This window comes from Callithrix jacchus, chromosome 16 (assembly GCF_049354715.1).
Source record: "Callithrix jacchus isolate 240 chromosome 16, calJac240_pri, whole genome shotgun sequence".
Taxonomy (NCBI): domain Eukaryota; kingdom Metazoa; phylum Chordata; class Mammalia; order Primates; family Cebidae; genus Callithrix; species Callithrix jacchus.
The window spans coordinates 87,024,202-87,036,815 of record NC_133517.1 but is presented as its reverse complement, the minus strand read 5'-3'; the positions used below and the strand labels follow the sequence as shown (position 1 = coordinate 87,036,815).

The following is a 12,614-nucleotide window of genomic DNA, read 5'->3' as shown; positions in this document are numbered from 1 at the left end:
TGCTTTTTCTTTATCTCATCAGATTCAGTATGTTGCATTTTCATTTTCATTGCAAAAAAGAAATTTGTTTCCATCTTAATTTCTTCCCTTCTTAATTTCTTCATTAATCGAATGGTTATTTAGGAGCATGCTGTTAAATTTCCATGTATTTGTAGAGTTTTCAAAAGTTCTTTTGTTATTCACTTCTAGTTTTATTCTATTGTGGCCCTAGAAAATACTTAATATAATTTAGATTTTTAAAAATTTGTTAAGACTTGTCTCATCACCTAACATATGGTCTATCCTGTTGAATGTTCCATGTGCTGGTGAGAAGAATGTGTATTCTTCAACTGTTGAATGAAATGTTCTGCAAATATCTGTTATATCTACTTGGTCTAAATCCAGTGTTTCTTTGTTGATTTTTTTTTTTTTTTTGGTCCAGATGATCTGTCCTATGTTGAGAGTGAGGTATTGAGGTCCTCAACTGTTGTTTTATTGGAGGCAATTTATCTTTTTAGATCTGATAATATTTTCTTTATATATCTGGATGCTCTCTTGTTGGGTACATTTATATTCAGAATTCTTACATCCTCTTGCTAAATTGATTCCTTTAAGATCATATATTATCATTTTTTGTTCCTTTTTACAGCTTTTAACTTGAAGTCTGTTTTATCTGATATAAATATAGCTACTCCTGCTTACCTTTGGTTGCTATTTTTATGAAATTTTTTTTCCATTTCTTAATTTTCAGATTATATGTATCTTTAGAGGTAAATGAGTTTCTTATAGGCTTCATGTAGCTGAGTCATTTTTTAAAAATTCATGAAGCTAGTCTCTGTCTTTTAAGTGGGAAATTTAGTACACTTACATTGATGGTTATTGATAAATGGGGAATTACTCCCATTATTTTGTTATTTTCTTATTTTTTAATATATCCTATGCCCTTTTCTTTCCATTTTATTGTTTATCATTGTGGTTTGGTGGATTTATATAGTGGTAACATTTAAATCCTTCATCTTCCTCATTTGTGTGTCTGCTGTATTGGTGAGTTTTATGCTTTTGTGTGTTTTGATAATTGTAAATATTATCTTTTGCTTCCACATGCCGAATTCACTTAAGTATTTCTTGTAGGGTTGGTTGATTGGTGATGAATTCCTTCAGTTTTTGCCTGTCTGAGAAAGACTTTATATCTTCTTCATTTTTGAAGGTAAGTTTTGCAGAGTATTGTATTCTTGGTTAGTATCTTTTTCTCTTTCAGTTCTTTGAATATGTTATCTCATTCTCTCCTGGCCTTTAAGACTTCTGCTGAGAAATCTGTTGTTAGTTTGATGAGGATTCCCTTATATATGACCTGACATTTTCCTTTTTTTTTTTAATTGCTGTTTTTATAACTCTGTCTTTGTTTGACTTTTGACAGTTGGATTCTAACATGCTTTTGAGAAGATCTTTTGGGTAAATCAATTTGGAAATTTTAAAATTTCCCCTATCTTAATGTCTATATCTGTTGCATGACTTGGAAAGTTTCTATTATTTTGTTTAAAGGGTTTTCTATATTTTTGCCCATTCATTTCTTCTCCTTCTAAAACAACTAGTTCAAACATTTAGTTACTTTATGGTGTCCCCTATGTCATGTAAGCCTTCTTTATTCTTTTTTTATTTCTTTGTTATTTTCCTCTTTTATTTTTATGCTATTTTTTGTCCATCCCCCCAAACATTTATCACTGGAGTTAAATAATCCAGTTACATCCTTTAAGTTACTTTAAAAATACTTGTATTTTTAAAGTAACTTAAAGGATCAATGCAACAAGAAAAGCTAACAATCCTAAATATATATGCACATAATACAGGATACATAAGACTTATAAAGAGACTTAGACTCCCACACAATAATAGTGGGAGACTTCAACATCAATATTAGATAGATCAACGAGACAGAAAATTAATAAGGATATCCAGGACTTAAACTCAGATCCAGAACAAGTGAACTTAATAACATTTATAGAACTCTTCACTTTAAATACACAAAATATACACTCTTATCAGTACCACATTACACCTACTCACAAGTTTAAATAAAATATTGGTTGGCCATTATAAAGCACAATTATTGGCATAAAAGAGGTTTTCAATACCCATTTTTAGACTGCATTCTAGCCTGGGCAATAAAGCAACACTCATGTTCTCTCTCCCTCTTCTTCTTCCTCTTTCTTCCTCTTCTTCATTCCTCTTTCTTTCTTTCTAAAATAATAAAAGAAAATTAAAAATACAAGTAATTTACCACTAATTTCAGTCATCCTATTGTGCTATCAAACAGTAAGTCTTATTATTTCTTTCCTTCTTTTTCGTACTCATTCATCATCTCCACCTTCCTCCTACCCCCACTTCCCAGCCTCTGGCAATCATCTTTATACTCTCTATATTCATGAGTTCAATTGATTTGATTTTTAGATTCCACATATAAGTAAGAACATGTGATGCTTGTCTTTCTGTGATTAGCTTATTTCCCTTCATATAATTATCTCTGTTATATTCACGTTTTTGCAAATGACTGGATCTCATTCTTTTATGGGGTCAAATAGTATCCAGTGTAAATATGTACCACATTTTCTTTATGCATTCATTTGTTGATGGACACTTAGGTTGCTCCCAAATCTTAGTTATTGGAAACAGTGCTGCAACAAACATAGGAGTGTAGATATCTCTTTGATATACTGATTTCCTTTCTTTTGGGCATAATTGGGTAACTTTAAAAGACTTGTCTTCAGGTTTGGAAATTTTTTCTTCTGCTTGATCTAGTCTATTGTTGAAACTCTTTGCTGTATTTTTAAATTTTATTTGTTAAATTCTTCATTTCCAGGTTTTTATTTGCTTCATTTTTCTGAATCTCTTTGTTGAATTTTTCCTTTAGATCATGAACTGTTTTTCTGATTTCTTTGCCTCTTTTTAATGTTTTTTTTCTTTTACATCTCATTGAGCTTCTTTTATATAATCATTTTGAATCTTTTTTCAACCACTTCATAGATTTCTTTTTCATGTACCCTATTGCTGGAGAAAAATTGTGTTTCTTTGGAGGTGTCATGTTTTCTTTCTTTTCTTTCTCTTTTATGTTGCTCTGTCCTTATATTGATATCTGCACATTTGGTTTAACAGGTTTCACTTCTTCCAATTACATGAATTGGCTTTCATAGGAAAATATATTTTCTTATAGATATATCTATAGAATACATTGGATATGGCACTGTGGCTTTGATTTTGGGTGGGTTTAATAGTGTATGCTCCATATGATCTCTTTGGCTACTATTCAGGTCAATAGTGTCTAAGTTCTTCACTGGCTTGGACTGTGATTGTTAATGAAGGCTGCAGTGGAGCTTTGCTGGGGACAAGGGCACCAAGTGCGTCAGTCCTTAAATATTAGTGGTCTTGGTGGTAGTGTGCCAGACCTTGGGTCCTCAAGAAGTATATGTGGACTCCAGTGGTAGTGAATCTGGGTGGGCTAATCTTTGGGCCTCCAGGTAACCTGCTCAGGTATTAGCAGTGGCAATTGTGGACTGGATGGGCAGGCAGGTTCTTGGACCTCTGGACAGCAGGCATGACATTGGTGATGGCAGTAACGGCAGTGGGTAAATCTTGAGAGCTTCCAGTGGCATACATAGGTAACAGTAGTGGCAGCAATGGACTGGGAAGGCCAGTCCCCAGGCCTTCAAGAGGTACATGACGGTGAGTACTGGTGTCAGTGGTGGTGACATGCTCAGACCCTCTTTATCTCCCAGGAGGCATGAGTGGGTGCTGATGGCAGCGGGTGAGGCAGATCAATTCCCAGTTCCCCTGAACAATATACACAGGCATTGGGAGGGGTGCTGCTATACAGAGTGGGTAAGCCCACTGATGATGTATGTAGGCATAGGTGCTGGTAGATGGGATATGATAGTTGTAAGTTTTAATTTTTTGTGATTCACTTTATGAGATTGAGAGTGTTTCTCTCTCTCTCCTTTTTTTTTTGTAATTTCCTAACAGTATAATTTTTGTTTGCTTATTTTTAATCAGTAATGGGTGTTATTTTTTCTCAAATGCCTTTGTGTCTCAATTTGGATAATCTTATGGTTTTTCTAATTTAGTCTCTTGATGTGGTAAATTACATTGACTGATTTTGAATAGTAAACCAATTTTGTATTACTGTGCTAAATTCTACTTGGTTATACATATATATATATATATATATATATATATATATATACATATATATATATATATATATATATATATATATATATATATATGATTTGCTTCTCTATACTTCCAGCTCTATTTAACTCTGGGTGAATGCCAATGTTTCTTTCCCTGCATCACAGCCTAGAAACTCTCTCAAGGTTGAAAGATGAAGTTTAACATATTTGTTTTATATATTTCATAGATCACAGAGAAAAATACAAAATTTTATTGAGAATGGAAATATTATACATTTTGATTATGTTGGTACTGTAGGAAAATTGTGAAAGATTTTTAAATGGATTAAGGGATTGCTGAATTTTCAGTGGAACTCTGCATATTTAGTGGACATTATTTTGAGTTATTTGATTGCATAAGGTGCGTGTGACTTTCATTTTTTTTAAATCTATTTTTCAACTCTGTAAGATGTAAAAAACTACTAATAAGGGAATAGTTCTTGTTAATAGAAATAGAGACTTGTCTCATGGATAGCAATTGATTATTGCTTTGTATATATTGATCAGTTTTGACATTTTTGCATTTATTAGTAAATTTAATTTAACGTTCCTGAGGAGCTCATACGGTCTTTGCATTCTCCTTTGAATAGGTATAATGTTTTTCTGGTTATCTTGTTAACAAGTTACATAAAATCTTTGACAAATGTTCATTTTACATTTCTAAGAGAGTCATGAATTTACCATTTACAAGTCATCCTTTGCTAGCAGTTACATGAGTGTATATGATTGCCAAAACATGTCAGATTGTACACTTAAAATGGCTGAATTTTATTTTATGCAGCTCATGCCTCAATAAAACTGGAAATATATTATCTTCAAGGAAATCTTACAGAAAAATAAAGGATTTACCTTACCATTTCTCTAGAATTTGCTGCCAAAACAATTAGCTTTCATGACATTAGCACTTTCAATCCTTCTCCTTAATTCTCTGAATATTCCTTATTGATAGTATCTTCATGAGACCTACTTCCCAGCACCAATTCTTTCAATATTGAATAATTGAAAAATCTCCCTTAGGTCATCTTGTTACATTAGGTACTTTCCATAGATGGTCTCATCTCTTAGTCAAAATATGAAAGTTGACTACTCTCTGATTTAAAAAAGGTTGTCCTGATAATAATGAATACTAATTTAGTATTTCTTATATTTCATGCATTATTCTATAAATATTATGACATTAACTCAGTAAGTTCTCACAGTAACTTGGAGGCACTTTTATAATAATCACTACTGTATAGGTAAAAAGTCTATGACCTAAAATTTGTATGCCCCCTACTAAAGTCACAGCAAATAACTGATAAAGGTTAGATTTAGATTTAGTTTCATTCCAGTACCTAGATATGTAAACACTAACCAATACTGCCCTTGATAACCATTCCTGCAATTCCAATCCTAGTTTTTTACTGTTTTCATGAATCTTTTAAAAATGCCTTTCATTGCTAGTCTCCTGAATTATATTCCATTCTAAATTAATTAGTATTTTTTGCAGTCAAACTCCAACTCTGTCACTGACTGGCTGGGTTAAATTGAGCGTGTCACTTGCTCTCTTGGGGCCTCAGTTCCTTTTTTAAAAAAACATTTAAAATATTTAATTGAAAAATAAGAATTATATATATTCAAAATGTATAATATGATACATATATATACACACACACATTGAATATCAAAATATTACATTAATTATTACAATCAAGTTAATTAACACATCCATCACCACTCATACTATGCACTGATTACCAGAACTTGTTCATAATTGAAGATTTGTACCTTTTGATAATCTATAACATAATTATTATAATGAGTTTATTTATATTCTGCTAAATTAGTCATCTATAGAAATGGAAAACTGTTTTAAGATTTCCCAATTGTATTTTTTTGCCAGTGAAAATATTAGGATTGGGTTAATCTATACTCCATGGTAACAGATTTTTTTAATTGAAGGATAGAAATAAATTATTACACCAAGTTTTTTAAAAAATCTAATGTTACCCTTTCTCTTTCATCTGTTCAAAATAACATACAAGAATAATTATGGTTATAGAAATGTCATTTACACTGAACTCAATTTCAATCATGCTTTGCTCCTTAATTCAACAGGATGATAAAAATTTGTAACTTAGAGCAATGAAAATTTTATGAACTGTTACTAATTGTTTCTGTCATAAGTTCATGATGTACTACAATTTCCAGTAAGATACAACTTACACCCTACTATTTAACATGTGCACAATGTAGTATGATAATGCTTTTTATAACCTTCAAAAACTGCATGTCACTTAGGCTTTAGTGACTCTGTGCCATCTGTTGAGGTTTTGCTGAATGATGTAGCGAGATCTTAAGGGCAGAACTGGGGGAAAAGTCCTGGCTCTTCCACTTCCTTGTTCTGGGATGGAGGCAAATTATTAACCTCCCTCAGCTTAGCACCATGAACTATTAACTAGGAACACTTTTTTTTGATAGAGTCATAATTAGGAGCAGATGACATAGTAGATATGAAAACCACGAAAACCAGCTACTAATTAGGTATTGGAACTATGTCTCTCTGCTGTTCTTTTAAATAAATGTGATACTGACAGACTATGGTTTAATAAGCAGGAAACATTTTTTATATCATACAACTACAAATTATTAAGACACCAAATAACTAAATTCTACCCCGTCAATTTCTTTTGGCTTGAGTGTTTTACATATATTCTTTCACTTATACATTGAAAAAAAAAATTAAAAATATCTAATTAATTCCATTCTTAACTTTAAGAGAGGTGATAGAGTAGTCTTGAGTGTGTAGACTATGATGCATGATTCCTGAATTTATTCTTGATGTGTCACGTATAGCTATGTTACCTTATTCAAGTGAGTACTCTCTCTGTGTCTCAGACTTTTCACCTATGAGACTTGAATAGTTATCTAAATCAAAGGTTTTTTATGGGAATCAAATGAGTTACTACATGAAAAGTGCTTAGAACAGTGCCTGGCATAAAATACTTAGTAAAAGTTATCTTCTTCTTCTTACCATTATTAATGAATACAGCATTTCATAGAGAGGTAAATTGGCTTCCCCAAGGTAACCTTGCTAGTAGTGCATGAAAACATGTTTTAAACACAAATTTGCTGACTCCAAACATGCATTATTTTATCTTTGTCTCATGAGATAATGGCATAGTTGCAGAAGATAATAGCATAGTAGAAATGAATAAGTTATTCCTCAGTATTACTCTATTGAGCCAAAATAACATGTTACAACATGGTTATGTATGTAGATATTCCACATAAATATATTATGTATCTATTTTATCTAAGTATGTAAGTATTTAATGAGCTGAAACAAGTGGAAAATGTTGCTCATAAAGATAAATTTCTACTGTTCTAAAAATAGGTAAAATGGCTTAATGACTTAGTGTAAGACTTAATCATATGATGTAGAAATGAAATTCAATCAGTTATCTAATGTGCTGTACATCAAGGAGCATATTTGCTGCATACTTTGACTAAATGAAAAGCTTATGAGAAACTCAGAAGACATGGTTACTGGAATTTCTGAACCCACGGTAGTGATGATTCATCCAGATTCTGCATCTTGTAATTTCTACTGAAGCAATATCTTTCTCCTTTTATAACAGGCCATGAATCTAAGGAAATCATTTTCCTTAGTAAGTCACAGGCTTAACTGGAAGAAAGAATTTTATAGGCCAAGAACTGACTATCTGTTCTTTGCCACCCTTTGAAGATAGTGGAAATATATCACTGTCATTGCTACCTTAATGTTGGGAAATGTTTTCCCAGCAGAAAACATGGGGAAGGAAACGTCAGTTAATGACAAAGATATTATCTTCTGGTATAATATAGTCTACATCAAATTCTGCTTAGAGGGATGAGGTTTGGTGGTAAGAATAAGACAATAATTCTCACAGCTATTTTAATAACAAGGAATGAACATGTGATATGTAGTAGTATACCCAGAGAGCTTTCAGATTTGTTTCCACGTGACACAGACAATGTGTAAAATAAGCACAGCTTCATTAGATCTAATAAAAATATTCAATTCTTTGTAATAATTTCTAGATCCAACTTCTTGGGTTCACTAGCTTGGGGTCATAAACAAAATTTTCTGCAGGAGAATAGATCAGCATTCAGTTACTTCATATGAGCCTGAGGGATGGAGGGTTGAAATCATTCCTTAACAGGATGCCCTATAGATGTTAGAGGTAATTGAATTTTGCACACGTCAAGTAACTTTAGGGCAAAAGTGGTCTTTCATGGACCATGAAGATCTTCTGGTGCACGTGACTGAATATGATACTTGTACCTAAATACAAGAGTTTGCAAACCAAATAATTATGGCTAGTTGTCAACTTGACTTTGAAGGTTTTATCTTCAGTGATGTTACTTTTAATGAAATGTCAACGCTTTGTTTAAAACTGGATGATTGTATCATCAAATCCAATTCTCATTCAAATATTTGACTTGCAAAAGATGTTGGAGGAATTATTTGCAGCCTCAATGAATACTCATGTATTGGAATTTAGCTTGTAATGATTTTATTTTTCTAGTAATTGATAACCTCTTCCTGGGCTACGGAACAGCAAACCAACTTAGGTGAAGTCTGAACCTTTACTATTTTATATATACCCAGAGTCAGGACATGAATTTCTTTGGGAATTATTTTGGAAAATGTTTGCATGCTTTTGTGGAATAGATTTTAAAAACAGGGCAATATAAAATGTTATACCTATTTCTGAAATCCTCCCCCAAATTTTAATTTTTTACCCAACATATGAATTCACATAATTGAAATAGTTATATAAACCTATATGATTAGATACAGAAAACAAAATTCTCTGCTGCTCTCTTTTTCTATTTTCTTTCCCTGAAGGTGACTACACTCACCTCATTTTAATGAGGTTTAAGGGGTAAGGTCATTGTGTAAAGTGGCTGCTAGGATTCTGTTGTTATTTACAGGTAGACAAGAAGAAAGGATGGTTCCTAACACATGAAAGAATGGCTAAACAACCTAAGGAGAGACTAGCATAAAGATTGATTACATCCCATTTATAGTTGTTAGGCATTTAGGTTCAAATATTTCACTATTAGAAATAATGTTATAATAAATATCCTTGTAAAGATAACATTGCATATTTATATAGTACTACATCAACATTTATGATTAATTTCAGAAATTAAATGCCAATTCAAATAGAATGTACATTTTCCTTTTAGAGAAGGAAAACTGAGACCCATTTATGTTGCCATCAATAGTGACTGGGTGTGAATAAAACTTTCTCTGCAAAGTCTCCAATATTAAGCATTATCAATTTTTTTTATCTTTGCCTATCTGACTGGTAAATGTATTTTGATAAGAGTAAAATGTGTTTCATCTTAATAAAGTTTATACTAGTGATTAAACATTAGGAAGTTTTTGTATTTAAATGCTGAAATAGGGTCTCTCAACATAAAATTATTTAAAGACAGTCTTCTATCTATTTAGCTTTCTTGTGCCCACACACTAATGGACTCACCCTACCCTTGCTAAGACTGTGTTTTAAAAGGAAACCATGACTAATTCCTAATTTGAAAAGCTTACACTTTAAACGTGCAGAGTCAGTCTCTCTTCTTTCATACTCTTCCCTTGCTTTGAATCTATTATATTTGTTGGCTATTTATCATTCTCATTAATTTGTTCATTCTTCTTAAGACAGAAATTATATCTCATGAATCTCTCTTTTTTATTAAAGACATGAAACATTTTATTCTGGGTATTTTTTTCCTGTCCTAGTCATATCTCTGTCTAGAAGTTTTAAAAAATTATTTTTATGGTGAAAGTTGACAGATATTTTGCTTTGAAATTTTTTCTTATTACTTTTATATACAAAAGTCTTTCTACAGATTAGAGAAATTTGACTTTGTGATTTCTTCTAAATATTAATTCCTACATTTTAATATTTAATGTACTTGCAATTTATGTTTTATAAGGTATAATGGGAGTATAGTGGGATAAAGAAATCTATGTTACTTCTGGTTTTTTACAAATATCTAGTTGTATCAGTACCAATTTTTAAATAATGCATGCATTCTTCATTTGTTTGTCAGGTCTGAGCAACTATAGGTGGTCTTTCCACAGCACTTGGGCAGCTCACAGAAGGTTAAGCAGAATTTAAAAGCAAGCATCCTGAGAGCAATTGTTCTAAAAGGTTCAGGCGGAAACTGCTTGACTTCATAAACTTCGGAAGCTAGGTTAAGGAAATGCCAGAATCTCACTTTCACTGCCTTCTATACGCCAAACAAGTCACTGATGCCAGGCCAGTCATGAAAAAAACAAAATTAAGCTCTATCTCTCAATATGAAGAGTAGAAAATAATGTTTGGCCATCTTTAATTTACCAAATCCTGTACTATTGCCACATATGGTTTACATTTCCCCCACATGCAATGTAGACTCACCCCTTCCCTAGAGCCTCAGAATGGAATGAGATTCTGATTCCTCTTTTTGTCTTCCCTAAACTCAGTGTCTCAATATGATGCTCAATACACATTTGTTATGTAAGCTTTTTGCCTATATGGCTCAGGTCCGTGGGCTTTTTTTCTTTCAGCAGATTAGGATATGTAGCCTGGGCACTATACCTAGCTCTATGTTAGGCAAGTGCTTTTTCTCTGGACCACAGTTTTCCTATACAGACAATTGGGAAGTTCAACCAGATAACCACTAAAGTTTTTTTTTTTTTTTAATCTAAAGTTCTATAATACTTTGCCTTTTTATTACAAGTGAACAATTTCTGTTTGTGTTATAAAATAGAATTTAAATAATATGTTGTCTAATTGCAAATTCCTAACAAATCTACAGAATATATTTCCTTTCAAATGTAGTTATTACTTACAAAATAGAAGTTTAGTTAGTCTCACATCTCCACAGTGTGTTAGCCCCATCTAGTGAATGATTAATGAATTCTCAAAAGCCAACAGCATATGAACTTTTTTAAAGCTACTGCTGCATCATATGTCATCTTATTTCTAGTCTTGGAGCAGCCTTTGCTATTTCAGATGTAGCCAAGATTGAAAGAGGAATTGATTGTGAGATCAATTTGAAAAATGTTTGTATGCCTTTACAGAATAGATTTCTTTTAAGAATAGGATAACATAAAGAGCTGTAATTTATTTCTCAAATCCTCCCCCAAGTTTTAATTTTTACCAAACATCTAAATGCATGTAATTGTAATAGTCAAGTAATTCTATACAATTAGATACAGAAAACAGAAATCCATGCCACTATTTATTCCTATTTTATTTCCCTAATTACAATTACACTCACTTTATTTTAGTTATATTAATACTTGCTTCTATGCTTGAAACAACATGCTTATTATTACTCCTTGATTGCTTCTTTTCGGCTTTAGGCTTTAGGGAAGAAGAGTAGTTAATGCTTTTTCTTTTTTCTCTGTAGATAGATCATATATGTGAGTAGAGATTTCAATGACTTTCCTTTCCTGCTCACCTTCCCACTGCTCCCCAACCAAAACTGTCATGTTTATCATTTACTTAGTTTTCAATGTATTTCCCACTAATCCAGTCTCAAATTGATTATTCACTAAAACCAAGACTGCAGACACCTCAGGTATTCTATTTATTCCATCTTTTTGAGCAAGTCTTTCTCAAAACCTTCTCACTCGCTCCAACCCTAGTTTGTCCTCTTTGCCTGGAACACAGATGTTTCCTGGATTTGCCTTCATCATGCTGGGATACCCTCTCATCTTCTGCCCATGTTGTTGGGTCTCCTGTTTTCTGCATACGTCTTACTGTCTCTAGGTTTAGAGAGATAAAATATGCACTCCAGAAACTTCAATAGAAAGAATACTTTGGAAATATATTTTTGATATTTTGTGTCATGGGTACAGTGACTTGTCATTCAGCATGAATTCCAAAGGTCTTTTAGTGTGTCAAAAGCTAAAAAGTGTATTTTTGAGACTTCCACACCGTGGGGTTCTAAAAGTTCAGTAATTTGTACCAATAAGATACACAAATTTTAAATTTATTAATGAGGAATTGCCAAGTTTTGTTGGAAAGTACGTATATTTTGATCATGGAGGCTTCTTGATTGTGGTGACTTTTGAATAGAAGAGGAGCTAGTAGTCGTTTGGTGACCTGGTTTGTTAGCAAAGCTCTCAAAGTCATTCCTGAAAGGCCAACATAAAGTCTGTTTCTTCAGTCACTTGATCACCTGCCATACTACTTGACACTAACTGTGGTGGTCTCTGTTTCCTGCACTGAACCTTGAATGGGATATCTTAGAGGTGTAAGCTTGGTTAGATATAAAATTCTAAATTTAAAATAATTTTTGTGTATACATTTTAGTATTCTTGCTATCAAATATGAAGCCATTCTAGTCCTTGATCCAATTTATGTGACTTTTTCTTCTCCTTTT

The 12,614-nt window shown here is 32.4% G+C and overlaps 1 long non-coding RNA gene across 1 annotated transcript in view; it reads left to right on the top strand.

The window, feature by feature from the left end:
• The first annotated feature begins 1,108 nt into the window (after window positions 1-1,108).
• Window positions 1,109-12,614, top strand: part of LOC144579670 (uncharacterized) — a 393,106-nt gene continuing 381,600 nt past the window's right edge. The window contains exon 1 of the long non-coding RNA XR_013527809.1: window positions 1,109-1,186. This is a non-coding gene — a long non-coding RNA (uncharacterized LOC144579670). The remainder of the gene's footprint in view (window positions 1,187-12,614) is intronic.